Source organism: Nannospalax galili, unplaced genomic scaffold, assembly GCF_000622305.1.
Source record: "Nannospalax galili isolate Female #2095 unplaced genomic scaffold, S.galili_v1.0 scaffold33, whole genome shotgun sequence".
NCBI lineage: Eukaryota > Metazoa > Chordata > Mammalia > Rodentia > Spalacidae > Nannospalax > Nannospalax galili.
This window is the reverse complement of record NW_008335436.1, coordinates 7194217-7205364: the sequence shown is the minus strand read 5'-3', so window position 1 is coordinate 7205364 and position 11148 is coordinate 7194217.

Below are 11148 nucleotides of genomic sequence, written 5' to 3'. Positions count from 1 at the left end.
ATGTCTCTCTGTTAACTCTCTGCCCTGTTGACCTATCTAATGGAGACGAGACAGTGGGGTATTGAAGTCGCCTACTATTAATGAGTTGGGATTAATCTGGGTCTTAAAGTCCTGTAGTATTGTTTTTATGAAGTTGGGTGCACCAGAGTTTGGTGAATATATGTTCATGATTATAATATCTTCTTGATTCATTGTTCCTTTGATCAAAATGAAGTGGCCCTCTTTGTCTCTTCTGATTAGTTTTAGTTTAAAGTCTATTTTTTCAGATATTAGAATTGCTACACCTGCTTTTTTCTTAGTGCTATTTGCTTGGTATATTTTTTTCAGTTCTTTCACTTTGAGATAGTGTCTGTCCTTGAAAGTGAGATGAGTTTATTGCAGACAACAAAATGATGGGTTTTGTTTCTTAATCCAGTCACATAGTCGTGTTTTTTGACTAATGAAAGATGGGTATTGAATCTTGTCATTTTCATTTCTGTTTACATTCTTGATATAGCTGTACCTTTCCACAGTTATACTTTCATTAGATTTCTTTCTGCAATCCCTCGGGTATAGCCATTCTTTTCCTCAGCTCTTTTTATTGTTTCCAGAACTCTCTGAAGGGCTGGTTTTATGGACATGAATTCCTACAGCTTATTTGTGTCACGGAAGATTTTTTCTTTCCCCTTTGAATAGATTAGGCATTCTGGCTGGATATAGTAATCTGGGTAGGCATTTGTGGTCATTTAAAACTGGGAATACTTTGGTCCAGGCTCTTCTGTCTTTCATAGTCTGCATTAAAATGTCAGCTGCAATCCTAATGGGTTTTCCTTTATATGTGACTTGTTGTTTCTCTTTTGCAGCTTTCAGAATTTTCTCTTTGTTTTGTACATGTAGTGTTTTTACTATGATGTGCTGTGGAGAGTTTCTGTTCTGGCCCCATCTGTTTGTTGTTCTATATGCTTCTTGTATTTTATGGGCATGTCTTTCTTTAATTTGGGGAAATTTTCTTCCACGATTCTGTTGAAGATCTGGTCCATGCCATTATCTTGGGATTCTTCTCCTTCCTGTATGCCTATGATTCGTAAGTTTGGTCTTTTTATGGTGTCACACAATTCCTGCATATTCCATTCTTGTGATTTCTTAAATTTTTCATAATCTTTGCTTGTGTGTTCTGGTTCATCCACTTTATCCTCCAGTTTTGATACTGTGTTTTCCATTTAATTCATCCTATTGGTGAGGCTTTCTCCTGTCATTTCTAATTGGCTTACTGAATGTTTCACTTCCTTCTTCATTTCCACCTGAGCATACTTCAATATTTCTAACTCTTTTCTGCATTCATTTAGAAGTTTATCCCTATCTTTCTTCAGTGCTTTGATTTCTTTTTTTGTGTGTGTTCTTTAAATTCACTGAATTCTTTTATCATGTTTATAATTTGTTCTTTTGAGTTCCATGTCCTGCATTATCTCTAGGGGTTCTCATTGTACTCCTCTAGAGGACTATTGGTATTTGGTGGGGATATGTTATTTTGGTTTTTCATGTTATTATTTTTTCTCTGTGATTTTGACATGTGAATTTCTTTTGTAGTTTCTGATTCTTGTGTGAGACTCAGGCCTTCAAGTTTAGGTCTGCTTCTTTTGGGGAACTTTGTGTCTCTGTGGTTTATTTTTGGGCATGAGAAGATGGTTTGTCTAAGCTTCTGGTTCTCTCTTTTGCTTTTATATTGGAGTGGCTGGATTACTTTTTTCTTCAGGAGTTCCCACAGAGGCCCAATTGAGGTGAGGGTCAGATGTTTTCAAGCTTTCTCCTAAAGTCTGGATCCCTCCAGGATTTTGGGAGTTGGACTGGCCTGGGGGCCTGGCCCAGGAAAGACGTTCGTCTACGGCAGCTGGTGGCTATGCCACCGAGAGATGCAAAGGCAGATGAGGTGGGAAGAGGCCCAAAAGCCTCCTGGGGACTGCACTGAGGAGCCCGGTTGGTCTGGATGCAAAGCATCAGGAAGAGGAAAGGTAGCCCCAGTGTCCAGAAAGAGGCTGGTGGGTGGTGCAGGCCCAGGGAAGCAGAGGGAGTTGAGGGAGGGGCCAGGCCCAGAAGCAGTGCTTCTGAGGCTCAGAGAAGGCACTATGTTGGTCTGGATGAACAGGATCAGGGAGCAGTATTGGTTCCCAGGTGTCTGGGGCTTCAAGACAAGGAATGGGGCAGGGCCCGAACTCAGAGGAGAGAATGGTGGCAGAGATGGGAGGGTGAATGAGGCTGGGGAGTCAAGGTGTGGAGGGCACAATATACTTACCATGGAGAGAGGCCTGCGGGTAGGAGAGAGGCCTGCTCGGGTGGGTCCCGCAGGCCCAGGGAAGAAGGGGATATATATTCTATTTTAATTCACATAAGGAATTCTATTCTATTCTATTCTGTTCTATTCTATTCTATTCTATTCTATTCTATTCTATTCTAATTCATTTAGGAATTTTCAATTAGAGAAGATAAAGTGAGGAAACTTTTCTGTTGAAACATAATTGTTAATGAATCTGTAAACTATGGGTCTATTCCCCACTATAATAATTTATGTATTTTTAATGTGACTCTTGCCTAGAACCCAATCACACATCTTTGAAGTAATATAATTTTTTTGGAAAAAAATTCAGTCAAAAATCTTTTAAGTCTGGAGCTATAGAGATGGCTCAGTAGTTAAGAACACTGGCTGTTCTTGCAGAGGACCCAGGTTTGGTTCCCAGCACCCACACGACAGCAAACAACTGTCCATAACATTAGTTCCAGAGTATCCAGTGCCTCCTTCTGGACTTTGGGGGCACTGAACAACGTGGGTTCACTTACATACATGCAGGCAATACAATCATACATATAAACTAAAAATAGTACATAAAATACTCTTTAAAAAATCTGTTAAATCAAGTTGATTGCTGGGCTCTAGATGAGATAATGCATAAAATCTGATTAAAATGAAATGAACCTAAAATCATAATCATAGCATACAGGATTTATCAAGTGAGATAAATGGACAGGGCATGGAGTGATGGTTACAGAGAGAGAGATAGAGACAGAGCAAGAGACACAGAGAGAGACAGAGAGATACAGAGAGAGATAGAGAGTAGAGATAAATAATGCCTAACTAATACAAAAAAACTAGAGGGAATCATATTAGCTCAAATGTCTACTGAAAAAAATTACACATATACTATCTCTATATGAGTCTATATGTATAGCTGAAGCTTACTTAACAAGAAACAGTGCCAGACAGGAGAAACCTTCCTTTGAGTGGTTGGCCAGAGTGGTCCAAGAGACTCGCAGCATCACACAGGTTATGGCCGCAGTCTCTGATTGCCTACCAAAACTTGAAAGTAAGACCCTATTGCTGAAAACAGGACATACTTTTGACACAGGACTTGAAGCAATGGACCTGGAACTGACCTAGAAGCCACCTCCCCTGAAGGCTAGCTCTCATAGTTTTGGAGAGCTCTACACAAACTAGTAAGGGAGAACATCAATCTATGGTCCAACCCAGCTTCAAGGCTTAAAAACCACATAAGTGAGTAGCACAGCAAATAACATTGGTGCAGTAGTGGCAATTTTATTTTATGGGTAATCATCAGCTACTTAATTGGACTTAAAGCCCACTCAAAGGGAGGAAACTCATGTGTGGTTCTATAAACCTTGCCAAATACATGTGGCTGGAGAGGTCATAGATCTTCAAGAAAACCCCAATGTTATCACATCCCTAGACAAATGTAATTTCCTATGTACAAAATACAGGTCCTTAAATTTACAGACAAGTATGCCAGTCAGCACTCATCAAAGAAATTCCTTTTCCAATAGACAGAGACTATTACAGAGTTCCCCAAGCAGTCACACACAGACATTGTGAATTACCCAAGCCTAATTCGCACATCTACAATGTAGCCTCTACTCCTAAGGCTCATGAAACATAGAAAAAGTGACAAAAAGAACATTAATGCATCTTTCAGTTCTCATCAATGAAGCTCCCTCATGCAACAGCGACCCAGGAATACTAAAGGTCACAAATGGCCAAAGTACAGAGAATGGCCAGAGTGTGTGTCCTTGGACAGGATTCCTACATTAAAATATACTCACCCATGTCTCAGGGAACATTTCAGAAAAGGGGATGGAAAGATTGTAAGAGCCAGGAAGGAGGTGCATGACCATATGGAAACAGAGTACTATAGGTTCTTGGGACCCTTCTCATTTGAACCTACAGGAATGGTGTTAGCATGCACAAAACCCATGCAAACTCAATCAGACAACAACCCAGGAGAGAACTGTGGAAATGGACAGCAGGACCCAATCTTAGTCAAAGAACTATGGGCACCTGATTCCTGCTGAGCGAGGAGGAGCTGAGCTTCTTAAAGGGATGGACTCCAGATACACTGATTAGCCATCAGTGGATGAACTTCCACTGAAGGACGTCTGGGGACACTATCTTGACCTGATAGACCTTAACACAAATGACAGAATGGATCAATTCCAGTGGTGGGGCTATGGGCCATTGCCAATTGGTAATGGGGTATAAAATTAAGATATTCTGTATAAAATACACAAAACTTCAATAAAAAATTAAAAATTCAAAGGAGAGGGCATGGATCCCTGGAATTGGAGTTACTAATGGGTCTTAGCTGACTTATGAGTGCTGGAAATCAAACCGAGATAGATCTTAGAGCCTGGGACTGTTGTGGATATTTGTAATTCTAGCACTTGGAAAGTAGAAGAGACAGGACTATCAAGAGTTCTAGGTCATCCTTAACTACATAGCAAGTTTGGACCAGATTGGGCTACATGACACTCAGTCTCCCCCAAGAAAATCAGAAAGAAAAACAAATAGATATTAGTAAAAATTTGTACAAAATAACTACTGCTAAACATTTCTGTTCTTGTTTCTTCTTGGCTCTAGTCCTTCTGGGTCACAGGTAAGATATAGTAATTTGATTTTAAATAAAAGATACTAGTTTCCTTTATGTAGTTTTAGATTTTTCTTTATTAGAAATATTTATTTTAAAGGACTGAGTAGAACACTGTATTTTCTAAACTAGGAAGCAGATAGGTATTTGTTATGTACAGTGTCCAAGAAGGCAATCGGTCAAGGAAGAATTAATTGTATTTGTCTTTTCAAAGTGTAATTTATATAGGTTAGGCATTTAAGGGCAACAGAGGCAGATTTGAGGAAGTAGACTAAAATTAAATGCAAGGGTAATCACTGAAGAAAAAGAATGTGAGTTGATCTATTTTGAATTTTATGCATATTCTATATAAATAAATATGCAATTAGATACAAAAAAGAAATATCCTTGTCCTAGTTTGTTTTTCCATTGTTGTGACAAAACATTCTGACCAATACCAATTTGGGGAAGAAAGAGTTTGTTTAGCTTACATATTCAGGGTCACAGTTCATCAGGGAGCCCAAGGTAGGAACTCAGGGCAAGAACCTTGAGGCAGGAACTGGAGCACAGGCCATGGAGGAATACTGCTTTCTGGCTTGCTTCCCTGGCCCCTGCTCAGCCTGTTTTCTCATGCAACACAGGCCCACCTGCCCAGGGTGGCACCACCCACAGTGGGATGGGCCCTCCCATATCACTCAACAATCAAGAAGGTGCCCCATGGACATGGTCACAGGCCAGTCCGATGAAGGAAATTCCCCAATTGAGGCTCCCTCAACCCAGGTGTGTCAAGTTGACACTAAAGCTATCCAGCACAATCCATTTAATGTAATCTTAAACATTCTAACCAGGTTTTTAAAATACTTCTCTTATAAGGGACTGAATATTGGGATATATTATCTAAAATCTAACCAATATTTACTTTTGTTGTTGTTGTTGTTGTTTTCTTTTTGACAGGGTCTCCTATAGCCCCAGTCTGCCTGAAACTTACTAGGTAGTCCAGGCTTACTTCAATCTCACAGAGATCTGCTTACTTATACCACCACACCCAGCATTCAAACCAATATTTAGGTGAACAAAATCCTCCTCTTTCATGTGATAAACCTCAGTAAGACAAGTCAGGAAGAATTTAAGAATTTATGGCTATGATTTGTATAGTGAATTCTATATGTATTTTGAATATCCATGACAATTTTCAAATCTCACATTCATGCACAGCCCAAGGCAATCATCATCAGGAGATTACTTGTGCATACTACTTTCCTATATGGAGTTCGTTTTCTTTGCAAATTCAAATAAATGAGTGATTCAGATTAGAGAACAGCACAGTATTTATCTAAATTTGTACTGACTGTGCAGGTATCATTTGGAATTTTAAAAATACTCATCTTAAACTGGAATCCTACATAATCAGTTTGCAAAATACCATTCCTTATAACAAGTTTAAGTTAAGAAACTAATGCCTAAAAGACACTCATTGTGTAAAACTCTTTCTTGGTCACAGTAATTCTGGAGAGAATTGATAGTCTCTAAATTTCTGTATGCACACTTGCCTTCATTTTAGTTTGAGAAAATTCTTCAAATTATACCACTGATTTACAACACTCGGTATTTAATATTATTACTTCATGGTCTATAAGTAAAATTTCCTACAAACCAATTTAATTGTCATAGTATTGAATAGTCACTGTATTATTTCAATTGAACCGAAGGTTGGAAATGTACTACGGCTAACAATAAATAAGACCCATTTTATTGATTATGTGGTTGCTTCAATAAGCTTCTTAAGACAAATCCTATTTCTTGTATCGTGAAATGAAAAATAGTAACAAAATCTGAAAACTTCCAATACTTTGCGACCAGAAATTCACCTGTCCTATGAGGAGCACATTGGTGGACAAGAATCACCTATCAATGGATATTCGTTCAGACACAAAAACTCATGATAAAAGAATGGCGAAAAGAAAAATGGAAGACCGAACAGTCAATGGCCAGGTACACTGCCAATCTTGTAACAGTTTCAGAGTTTTGAGCTTCACATTGATGTCTTTGATCCATTTGAAGTTAAATTTTTGCAAGGTGAAGGACAAGGACCTGGTTTCATTCTTCTACAGGTGGAGATTTGGTTTTGCCAGCGTCATTTGTTGACGATACTGTCTGTTATCCATTGTGTGTTTTTGGCACCTTTGTCAAATATCAGGTGGCTGAAATTGTATGTATTCATTTTTGGGTCTTCAATTACATTTTATTGACCTTTGTGTCAGTACCATCCTGTTTTATAACTATAGCTCTGTAGTATAGTTTGAGATCTGGTATAGTAATCCCAGCACTACAAAAGAGCACTATGGAAGCTGCTAAGGGAGAACATCAATCGATGGTACAACCCCAGCTTCAAGGACTAAAAACCGCATTAATGACCAGCACAGCCAATAACATTGATAGAGTGGTGGCTCTTTTATCTTGAGGGTAATCAACCACTAGTTAGTTGGGCTTAAAGCCAACTCAATTAGAAGAAACTCATTTGTGGTAATGTAAACCTAATCAAATACACATAGCTGGAGAGTTAATAGATCTTAGAGAAAACTCCAAGGCTCTCACATCCCTCAACAAATGTAGTTTCTTACTATGTGCAAAATATGGATCCTTAAATTTACAGACAATTATCCCAGTCACCGTCCATCAAAAATTTACAGACAATTATCCCAGTCACCATCCATCAAAAACGCTTCTTTTTCAAGAGACAGACATAATTACAGAGTTCTACAACTGATCAGAGAGATAGTCTGTGAATTGTTCAAGTTCACGTGATACATCTAGGATGCAACCTCTACAGCTAAGACTCATGGAACATAGAACAGGGGATGAAGAGAACACTAATGCATCTTTCAATTCTCATCAATGAAGCTCCCTCATGCAACAGAGGGCCAGGTAAGTAAAAGGTCACAAATGGCCAAAGCACAGAGAATAGGAGTCTGCAGAGTGTGGGTCCTTGGACAGGCTTTCTCTACTGATCTTCATCCACCCAGGGCTCAGGGACCATTGCAGAAGAGGGGGTAGAAAGAGTGTAAGAGCCAGGGAGGAGGTACATGACCATACAGAAACAGTCCTACAGGTGCCTGGGACCCTTTTCATACAAGCTCCAGAAATGGTGTCAGCATGCACAAAAATCATGCAAACTTAAGCAGAGAAATACCCAGTAGAGAACTGTGGAAATGAACAGCAGGCCCCAATCGTGGTCGAAGAATTACTGACAGCTGATTACTGCTATATGAGGAAAGGCTGATCTTAAGGGAGGGACTCTAGATAGGCTGAGTAGACCTCAGTGGATAAACTTGCACCGAGGGACATCTGGAGACACTGACTTTGTATGATTGGCCTTAACACAAATGACAAAATATGTGAACTCTAGTAAGGGCGGCTATGGGAGGGTGCCAAAGGGTAAGGGTGTACAAAGATGATTTTCTGCATGAAGTGCACAAAGCTTCAATAAAATCGTTTTTAAAAGGGAGAAATACTAGCAGAGCAGAGAGGAGTAAGTTCAGGAAAAGGGTAGAATTGAAGACTTGATAGTAAGGCAGCAACAAAAAGGATCTAACAGTTTCTGTGGTCAAACATGTGCTTCTCAACCCCAAAAGAAAGATACATGATCATATAAATTACAGATATTGAATAAGCATAAAAAGTTGCAATAGAAAATAAACTATGTAACTACAGATGAACAAGATCAATACAGAACTTGGGAATTATGAGAGAGAAAAACTACTTTAATATTATGAAAAATTATTTTGATATTAAGGTACATTTATCCTAAAAACACTATTATACCCAAAGACTCAACACAAATGATTTTGTAATGTGCTGTCTGATATGTAGGTGGTGAAAATTAATGGCCAATAGGGTACATATCTGTGAAGCTTTTAACATTTTATTTTTAATGCCTTATTTGTTATTTTTATTTTATGTATACCAGTGTATTGCCTGCATGTATATAAATGTACCCATGTTGTGCAATGCCCACAGAGGACACAAAAGGGTGTGGATCCCCTGGAACTGGTGTTAAGGATGGTTGTCAGCTGTCTTGTGTGTGCTGGGAACCAATCATGGGTCCTCCGCAGGAGCAGCTAGTGCCCTTAACCTCTGAGTGTCATTTCTCCAACCTCAAAATGTTAACATTTTAAATAATATAACTTAATAATTAAGCCTGTAGAAAAGTGTTATTCCTATTCTATTAATAAAAATGTCTTATTCAAAGATTTATAGAGCCCAAGCACTTCTAAGAATAAACTTACTGTAAACAAATTTTAAGTCTTACAAAAAATTTGACGATTCTTCACAAGTTCATTATGCCCATGGAATCTGCACCAAAAAAAATTGATACACCTTGCATTTAGCATATCTCGAAACTGTAAAAGCCTCATTTTTAAAACTTCATTGCAGACATCCGTTATGTCTTCCTCTAGTCTCCAAGCAAATTGTAATTTAGTTTGTTACTCTATGCTCTTATTTTCTAGAATTTAATATGATAGTGTTTCTGTAGGACACCAAACTTTCTCGATTCGGTGACATTATTTTCATCTTGGACCCTTACACATTGATTTATACTTGTGAATGACATCATCCATTCCTCTATTCAGGTTTCTGTTTATGGTTGCAAGCCTTTCTTACCCATGATACACTAATTTAAGCCTTCCTCTATCCTATAGTATTGTCACTTTTAAAGAGGAGATTATATGCTTTTCACTCCTATTGCGCTGTGTAAGAGAGTCATGCACTCCTCTTTGTGGGAAGACAGACTTAGTTTACCTGCACCATTAAAATGACACTTGGCCATCTGCCTGCTTTCACTAATGAAGTGAGAATAGAACTTGTTATGCTCCAGTGAGAGTTAAGGCTTAACAAGTATCATACATATTTTTTCAGGTCTTGCACTCCTGATTTTAACATGAGAATGCTTTGTTCCAGGGTTAGGTTTTTTCCTTGATATGAGATCCTATGGTGACTAATGTTATATTCTGCAGAATTATAGTAAAGCTAGAGCCAACTCTGACTGAAAATCAGTATGAAGCCCAATGATTTCTGAGTTTCTGGTTGTTTCTACACGATGTAGTACATCTGGATATGTAGATATATTCAAAATTACCTACACTTTTTATTATTATTTTCCTCACAAAATGCATCGTTCATGAGGGCAAGTGTTTCATCTGATGCTTCCTATATTAAGACTAGAATTCAGAATCGTACCAGAAACATGGTTAATACTCAATAAATTTTTGTATAATGAATAAAGATGGATGTATAAACTCATTTGACAGGCTAATACACTGCTACTGTTCTAAAAATACTAAATTTTCAAATGCTAAATTAGAATTATTATAAGTACTATGTATTTTTTAAACTTCAATATTCTCCATAGTATATAAATGAGTGGTTAGTATGTAGTAGGTGCTTAATGTAAATCTTCTGGGTATAATTAAATTACTATTTACCAACAGTGTTACAGAATAAGTAATCTCAAGAATGTTTTTGAATTATAATGACTTTCTAAAGTAACATTAATTTTAATCTCCTTACAGAGTATAGAAGATACACTTTAATTGACTCAGGCTATCTACTGATGATTTGAATACTAATAAGTTCCCTCTAGGCTCCTTTTGGAAAGATCATGAACTCTCAGTTTCATTAGCCATTTACAATTAAGATCAGATTTGATTCACTATTCCAACAAAGACAATATAAGCAAGCAGTACCCAGGCTCCTATGGAAATAATTTAGAAGGTACGTAGAGATCCATACATACTACATTGATATGCTGGCTGAAACACCTAAGAAAGTGAAAAAGATAGTTTATATGCATCATAGAATCTTCTTTAGATCTTTGATATACACAGAAAAGTACATAAGAATTTTCAATTTATTTTCCATGATTTCTTTGTATAGGATTTTGAGGGAATCAATCATCAATCCATTCAAAGTATGCATTGATCATGCATCGGGTTCATGTTACCTTGTAAGATCTATATACTAAAGTGGCAGAGGTGGGGTTCTTCCCCTCAATAAACTTCCAAGCTGCTTTTTATAAAAACATTGGTAGAAAACTGTAAAACACTCCCTTAGAAAAAATTAGTGATGACTCAGTGGTTAAGTACATTTGGTGCACAATCATGAGGCCTTGAGCTTGGATTCTAAGTGCCTACATAACAAGCCAGGCAACATGTGCATACCTATAATGCTAGCTCCGAGGCAGGCAGAGACATAAGACTATCTG